This window comes from Hordeum vulgare, chromosome 7H, assembly GCF_904849725.1.
Source record: "Hordeum vulgare subsp. vulgare chromosome 7H, MorexV3_pseudomolecules_assembly, whole genome shotgun sequence".
NCBI lineage: Eukaryota > Viridiplantae > Streptophyta > Magnoliopsida > Poales > Poaceae > Hordeum > Hordeum vulgare.
In genome coordinates this window covers 630,519,707-630,528,604 of record NC_058524.1, presented here as the reverse complement: position 1 = coordinate 630,528,604, position 8,898 = coordinate 630,519,707, and positions in this window count along the sequence as shown.

Sequence of the window (8,898 nt, the reverse complement as noted above, 5' to 3'; positions counted from 1 at the left end):
TCGAGTTGTACGTGTGCTGAACGCGGAGGTGCCATCCGTTCGGCACTAGATCGGAGCGGATCCTTGGACGGATCGCGGGACGGTTCGTGGGACGGTTCACGGGGCGGATCGAGGGAGGTGAGGACGTTCCACTACATCAACCACGTTTCTTAACGCTTCCTGTTGTGTGATCTACAAGGGTACGTAGATCGGAAATCCCCTCTCGTAGATGGACATCACCATGATAGGTATTGCGTGTGCGTAGGAAAATTTTTGTTTCCCATGCGACGTTCCCCTACAGTGGCATCATGAGCTAGGTTCATGCGTAGATGTAATCTCGAGTAGAACACAAAAGTTTTTGTGGGCGGTGATGTGCGATTTGTTGCCCTCCTTAGTCTTTTCTTGATTCCGCGGTATTGTTGGATCGAAGCGGCTCGGACCGACATTACTCGTACGCTTACAAGAGACTGGTTTCATCGCTACGAGCAAGCCCGTTGCTCAAAGATGACTGGCGAGTGTCGGTTTCTCCAACTTTAGTTGAATCGGATTTGACCAAGGAGGTCCTTGGAGAGAGGTTAAATAGCAATTCATACATCCCCATTGTGGTGTTTGCGTAAGTAAGATGTGATCCTACTAGATACCCATGGCAACCACGTAAAACATGGAACAACGATTAGAGGACGTCTAACTTGTTTTTTGCAGGGTATGCTTGTGATGTGATATGGCCGATGATGTGATGTGATATAGTGGATGTATGAGATGATCATATTGTAATAGTTAATATTCGACTTGCACGTCGATGGTACGGCAACCGGCAGGAGCCATAGGGTTGTCTTTAAACTAATGTTTGTGCTTGCACATGCGTTTACTATATTGCTAGGACGTAGCTTTAGTAGTAATAGCATGAGTAGCACGCCAACCCCGATGGCGACACGTTGATGGAGATCATGGTGTGGCGCCGGTGACAAGAAGATCGTGCTAGTGCTTTGGTGATGGAGATCAAGAAGCACATAATGATGGCCATATCATGTCACTTATGAATTGCATGTGATGTTAATCCTTTTATGCACCTTATTTTTCTTAGAACAATGGTAGCATTATGAGGTGATCTCTCACTAAAATTTCAAGACGAAATTGTCTTCTCCCCGACTGTGCACCGTTGCTACAGTTCGTCGTTTCGAGACACCACGTGATGATCGGGTGTGATAGACTCAACGTTCACATACAACGGGTGCAAAACAGTTGCACACGCGGAACACTCGGGTTAAGCTTGACGAGCCTAGCATGTGCAAACATGGCCTCGGAACACATGAGACCGAAAGGTCGATCATGAATCATATAGTTGATATGATTAGCATAGGGATGCTTACCACTGAAACTATCCTCAACTCACGTGATGATCGGACTTGAGCTAGTGGAATTGGATCACGAACCACTCAAATGACTAGAGAGATGTACTTTTTGAGTGGGAGTTTAGCAAGTAATTTGATTAGTTAACTCTAATTATCTTGAACATAGTCTAAGTCCACTTTGAAAATACTTGTGTTGTAGATCAATGGCTCACGCGACAGTCACACTGAATTTTATTACGTTCCTAGAGAAAGCTAAGTTGAAAGATGATGGAAGCAACTTTGTAGACTGGGCTCGTAATCTTAAGTTGCTCCTGCAAGCTGGGAAGAAGGATTATGTCCTTAATGCTGCGCTAGGAGATGAACCACCCGTCGCGGCTGACCAAGATGCTAAGAACGCTTGGTTAGCACGCAAGGAGGACTACTCAGTAGTTCAATGTGCAGTCTTGTATGGCTTAGAGCCGAGACTTCAACGTCGCTTTGAGCATCATGGAGCATATGAGATGTTCCAGGAGTTGAAGTTTATCTTTCAGAAGAACGCCCAGATCGAGAGGTATGAGACCTCCGACAAATTCTATGCTTGCAAGATGGAAGAGAATTCATCTGTTAGTGCACATGTGATCAAAATGTTTGGGTAGTCAAACCGTCTAGCTAAGCTGGGGATTGAACTCCCGCAAGAGGCTATCACTGACAAAATTCTTCAATCACTGCCACCAAGCTATAAGGGCTTTGTGTTGAACTGTAAAATGCAAGGGATGAACAAGTCACCCGACGAGTTATTCGCGTTGCTGAAAGTCGCAGAGTCAGAACTCCGTAAAGAGCATCAAGTGTTGATGGTGAATAAGACCACTAGTTTCAGGAGAAACAGTGAAGGAAAGAAGGGTAATTCAAAGAAGAGCGGCAATCCTGTTGCCAATCCGACGAAGAAACCCAAAGCTGGACCTAAGCCTGAAACTGAGTGCTATTATTGCAAGGGTATGGGTCACTGGAAGCGCAACTGCCCCAAGTATCTGGCTGATAAGAAGGCGGCCAAAGAAAAATCAGGTATATTCGATATACATGTTATTGATGTGTACTTAACCAGCTCTCGTAGTAGTGCCTGGGTATTCGATACCGGTTCTGTTGCTCATATTAGCAACTCGAAACAGGAACTGGGGAATAAGCGAAGGCTGGCGAAGAATGAAGTGACGATGCGGTTCAAAGATTGATGCAATCGCCGTCGGTACAGTTTCACTTCAGTTACCATCAGGATTAGTTATGACCTTAAATAAATGTTATTTAGTGCCTGCGTTAAGCATGAACATTATATCTGGATCTTGTTTATTGCGAGACGGTTACTCGTTTAAGTCAGAGAATAATGGTTGTTCTATTTCTATGAGTAATATCTTTTATTGTCATGCACCCAATGTGAGAGGATTGTTCATATTGAATCTTGATAGTGATAATACACATATACATAACATTGAGACCAAAAGAGTTAGAGTTAACAATGATAGCGCCATCTTTTTATGGCACTGCCGTTTAGGTCATATTGGTGTAAAGCGCATGAAGGAACTCCATATCGATGGACTTTTGGAGTCACTTGACTTTGATTCACTTCACACGTGCGAACCATGACTCATGGGCAAGATGACTAAAACTCCGTTCTCCGGAACAATGGAGCGTGCAAGTGACTTTTTGGAAATCATACATACCGATGTGTGTGGTTCGATGAGTGCGGAGGCACGCGGCGGATATCGTTATTTTCTCACCTTCACTTACGATTTGAGTAGATATGGTTATGTCTACTTGATGAAGCACAAGTCTGAAACATTTGAAAAGTTCAAGCAATTTCAGAGTAAAGTTGAAAATCATCGTAACAAGAAGATCAAGTTCCTACGGTCTGATCATGGGGGTGAATATCTGAGTTTCGAGTTTGGTGCTCACTTAAGACAATGTGAATTGTTTCACAGTTGACACCGCCTGGAACACCACAGCGTATTGGTGTGTCCGAACGTCGTAATCGTACTTTATTAGAGATGGTGCGATCTATGATGTTTCTTACCGATTTGCCGTTATCGTTTTGGGGTTATGCATTAGAAACAGATGCATTCACTTTAAATAAGGCACCATCGAAATCCGTTGAGACGACACCATATCAGCTGTGGTATGGCAAAAGACCAAAGTTGTCATTTCTTAAAGTTTGGGGATGTGATGCTTATGTCAAAAAGCTTCAGCCTGAAAAGCAGGAACCCAGAGCGGAAAAGTGTTGGGTCACGTCGCATGGGAAACAAAAAATTTCCTATGCGCATGAAGACCTATCATGGTGATGTCCATCTAAGAGAGGGGATGAATGATCTACGTACCCTTGTAGATCGTACAGCAGAAGCGTTAGTGAACGCGGTTGATGTAGTGGAACGTCCTCACGTCCCTCGATCCGCCCCGCGAACAATCCCGCGATTAGTCCCATGATCTAGTACGGAACGGACGGCACCTCCGCATTCAGCACACGTACAGCTCGACGATGATCTCGGCCTTCTTGTTCCAGCAAGAGAGACGGACAGGTAGAAGAGTTCTCCGGCAGCGTGACGGCGCTCCGAAGGTTGGTGATGACCTTGTCTCAGCAGGGCTCCACCCGAGCTCCGCAGAAACGCGATCTAGAGGAAAAACCGTGGAGGTATGTGGTCGGGCTGCCGTGGAAAAGGCGTCTCAAATCAGCCATAAAACCTCCGTATATATAGGTGGGAGGGAGGGGACCTTGCCTTGGGGCTCAAGGAGCCCCAAGGGGGTCGGCCGAGTCCAAGGGGGAAGGCTCCCCCCCCCAAACCGAGTTGGACTTGGTTGGTAGGTGGGAGTCCTTCCTTCCCTTCCCACCTCCTCTTTTTTTTCTTTTCTCTTTGATTTTATTTCCTAGGCGCATAGGTCCCTTTTGGGCTGTCCCACCAGCCCACTAAGGGCTGGTGTGCCACCCTCAAGGCCTATGGGCTTCCCCGGGGTGGGTTGCCCCTCCCCCCCCCCCCCCCCCCGGTGAACTCCCGAAACCCATTCGTCATTCCCGGTACATTCCCGGTAACTCCAAAAACCTTCCGGTAATCAAATGAGGTCATCCTATATATCAATCTTCGTTTCCGGACCATTCCGGAAACCCTCGTGACGTCCGTGATCTCATCCGATACTCCGAACAACATTCGGTAACCAACCATATAACTCAAATACGCACAAAACAACATCGAACCTTAAGTGTGCAGACCCTGCGGGTTCGAGAACTATGTAGACATGACCCGAGAGACTCCTCGGTCAATATCCAATAGCGGGACCTGGATGCCCATATTGGATCCTACATATTCTACGAAGATCTTATCGTTTGAACCTCAGTGCCAAGGATTCATATAATCCCGTATGTCATTCCCTTTGTCCTTCGGTATGTTACTTGCCCGAGATTCGATCGTCAGTATCCGCATACCTATTTCAATCTCGTTCACCGGCAAGTCTCTTTACTCGTTCCGTAATACAAGATCCCGCAACTTTCACTAAGTCACATTGCTTGCAAGGCTTGTGTGTGATGTTGTATTACCGAGTGGGCCCCGAGATACCTCTCCGTCAGACGGAGTGACAAATCCCAGTCTTGATCCATACTAACTCAACTAACATCTTCGGAGATACCTGTAGAGCATCTTTATAGTCACCCAGTTACGTTGCGACGTTTGATACACAAAAAGCATTCCTCCGGTGTCAGTGAGTTATATGATCTCATGGTCATAGGAATAAATACTTGACACGCAGAAAACAATAGCAACAAAATGACATGATCAACATGCTACGTCTATTAGTTTGGGTCTAGTCCATCACGTGATTCTCCTAATGACGTGATCCAGTTATCAAGCAACAACGCTTTGTTCATAATCAGAAGACACTGACTATCTTTGATCAACTGGCTAGCCAACTAGAGGCTTGCTAGGGACGGTGTTTTGTCTATGTATCCACACATGTAAATGAGTCTTCATTCAATACAATTATAGCATGGATAATAAACGATTATCTTGATACAGGAATTATAATAATAATTATATTTATTATTGACTCTAGGGCATAATTCCAACAGTCTCCCACTAGCACTAGAGTCAATAATCTAGCCCTCACATCATCATGTGAATTACATTGTAATAAATCTAACACCCATACAGTTCTGGTGTTGATCATGCTTTGGCCGTGGAAGAGGTTTAGTCAGCGGGTCTGCTACATTCAGATCCGTGTGCACTTTGCATATATTTACGTCCTCTCCCTCGACGTAGTCGCGGATGATGTTGAAGCGTCGTTTGATGTGTCTGGTCTTCTTGTGAAACCGTGGTTCCTTTGCTAAGGCAATGGCACCCGTGTTGTCACAGAACAAGGTTATTGGATTCAGTGCGCTTGGCACCACTCCAAGATCCGTCATGAACTGCTTCATCCAGACACCCTCCTTAGCCGCCTCCGAGGCAGCCATGTACTCCGCTTCACATGTAGAATCTGCTACGACGCTTTGCTTGGAACTGCACCAGCTTACCGCGCCCCCATTAAGAATAAATACGTATCCGGTTTGCGACTTAGAGTTGTCCGGATCTGTGTCAAAGCTTGCATCGACGTAACCTTTTACGGCGAGCTCTTCGTCACCTCCATACACGAGAAACATCTCCTTAGTCCTTTTCAGGTACTTTAGGATATTCGTGACCGCTGTCCAGTGATTCACTCCTGGATTACTCTGGAACCTACCTGCCATACTTATGGCTAGGCTAACATCCGGTCTAGTGCACAGCATTGCATACATGATAGAACCTATGGCTGAAGCATAGGGGACGGAGCGCATATGCTCTCTATCTTCATCAGTTGCTGGGCACTGAGTCTTACTCAATCTCGTACCTTGTAACACTGACAAGAACCCTTTCTTGGACTGTTCCATTTTGAACCTCTTCAAAACTTTATCAAGGTATGTGCTTTGTGAAAGTCCTATCAGGCGTTTTGATCTATCCCTATAGATCTTAATGCCTAGAATGTAAGCAGCTTCTCCTAGGTCCTTCATAGAGAAACTCTTATTCAAGTAATCCTTTATGCTCTCTAAGAACTCCACGTTGTTTCCAATCAGCAATATGTCATCCACATATAATATTAGAAACGCCATAGAGCTCTCACTCACTTTCTTGTGAATACAAGATTCTCCAACCACTTGTATAAACCCAAATGCTTTGATCACCTCATCAAAGCGTTTGTTCCAACTCCGAGATGCTTGCACCAGTCCATAAATGGATCGCTGGAGCTTGCACACCTTGTTAGCATTCTTAGGATCGACAAAACCTTCGGGTTGTATCATATACAACTCTTCCTTAAGGAAACCGTTAAGGAACGCCGTTTTGACATCCATTTGCCAGATTTCATAATTGAAAAATGCAGCTATTGATAACATGATTTTGACGGACTTAAGCATCGCTACGGGTGAGAATGTCTCATCGTAGTCAACTCCTTGAACTTGTGAAAAACCCTTTGCCACAAGTCGAGCTTTATAAACGGTCACATTGCCGTCAGCGTCCGTCTTCCTCTTAAAGATCCATTTGTTCTGAATAGCCTTGCGGCCCTCAGGTAGTACCTCCAAAGTCCACACTTTGTTCTCATACATGGATCCTATCTCGGACTTCATGGCCTCTAGCCATTTGTTGGAATCTGGGCCCACCATTGCTTCTTCATAATTTGCAGGTTCATTGTTTTCTAACAACATGATTGATAAGACGGGATTACCGTACCACTCTGGAGCAGCACGTGGTCTCGTCGACCTGCGTGGTTCGACAGAAACTTGAACTGGAGTTTCATGATCATCATCATTAACTTCCTCCTCAACCGGCGTCGCAACGACAGAGGTTTCCCCTTGCCCTGTGCCACCATCCAGAGGGATGAGAGGTTCGACAACCTTGTCAATTTCTATCTTCCTCCCACTCAATTCTCTCGAGAGAAACTCCTTCTCGAGAAAAGCTCCGTTTTTAGCAACAAACACTTTGCCCTCGGATTTGAGATAGAAGGTGTACCCAACTATCTCTTTTGGGTAACCTATAAAGACACACTTTTCCGCTTTGGGTTCCAGCTTTTCAGGCTGAAGCTTTTTGCCATAAGCATCACATCCCCAAACTTTAAGAAACGACAACTTTGGCCTTTTGCCATACCACAGTTCGTATGGTGTCGTCTCAACGGATTTTGATGGTGTCCTATTTAAAGTGAATGCAGCTGTTTCTAATGCATAACCCCAAAACGATAACGGCAAATAAGTAAGAGACATCATAGATCGCACCATCTCTAATAGAGTACGATTACGACGTTCGGACACACCATTACGCTGTGGTGTTCCAGGCGGTGTTAACTGTGAAACAATTCCACATTCTCTTAAGTTAGTACCAAACTCGAAACTCAGATATTCACCCCCACGATCAGACCGTAGGAACTTATCTTCTTGTTACGATGATTTTCCACTTCACTCTGAAATTGCTTGAACTTTTCAAATGTTTCAGACTTGTGCTTCATCAAGTAGACGTAACCATATCTACTCAAATCGTTAGTGAAGGTGAGAAAATAACGATATCCGCCGCGTGCCTCCACGCTCATCGGACCACACACATCGGTATGTATGATTTCCAACAAGTCACTTGCACGCTCCATTGTTCCGGAGAACGGAGTCTTAGTCATCTTGCCCATGAGGCATGGTTCGCACGTGTCAAGTGAATCAAAGTCAAGTGACTCCAAAAGTCCATCAGCATGGAGTTTCTTCATGCGCTTTACACCAATATGACATAAGCGGCAGTGCCACAAAAATATGGCGCTATCATTGTTAACTCTAAGTCTTTTGGTCTCAATGTTATGTATATGCGTATCGCTATGAAGATTCAATATGAACAATCCTCTCACATTAGGTGCATGACCATAAAAGATGTTACTCATAGAAATAGAACAACCATTATTCTCTGACTTAAAAGAGTAACCGTCTCGCAATAAACAAGATCCAGATATAATGTTCATGCTCAACGCACGCACTAAATAACAATGATTTAAGTTCATCACTAATCCTGATGGTAACTAAAGTGAAACTGTGCCGACGGCGATTGCATCAACCTTGGAACCATTTCCTACGTGCATCGTCACTTCATCTTTCGCCAGCCTTCGTCTATTCCGCAGTTCCTGTTTCGAGTTGCAAATATGAGCAACAGAACCGGTATCGAATACCCACGCACTACTACGAGAGCCGGGTAAGTACACATCAATAACATGTATATCAAATATACCTGATTTTTCTTTGGCTGCCTTCTTATCTGCCAGATACTTGGGGCAATTGCGCTTCCAGTGACCCATACCCTTGCAATAGTAACACTCCGTTTCAGGCTTAGGTCCAGCTTTGGGTTTCTTCGTCGGATTGGCAACAGGCTTGCCGCTATTCTTCGAATTGCCCTTCTTGCCTTTGCCGTTTCTCTTGAAACTAGTGGTCTTATTCACCATCAACACTTGATGCTCTTTACGGAGTTCAGACTCTGCGACTTTCAGCATCGCAAACAACTCGCCGGGAGACTTGTTCATCCCTTGC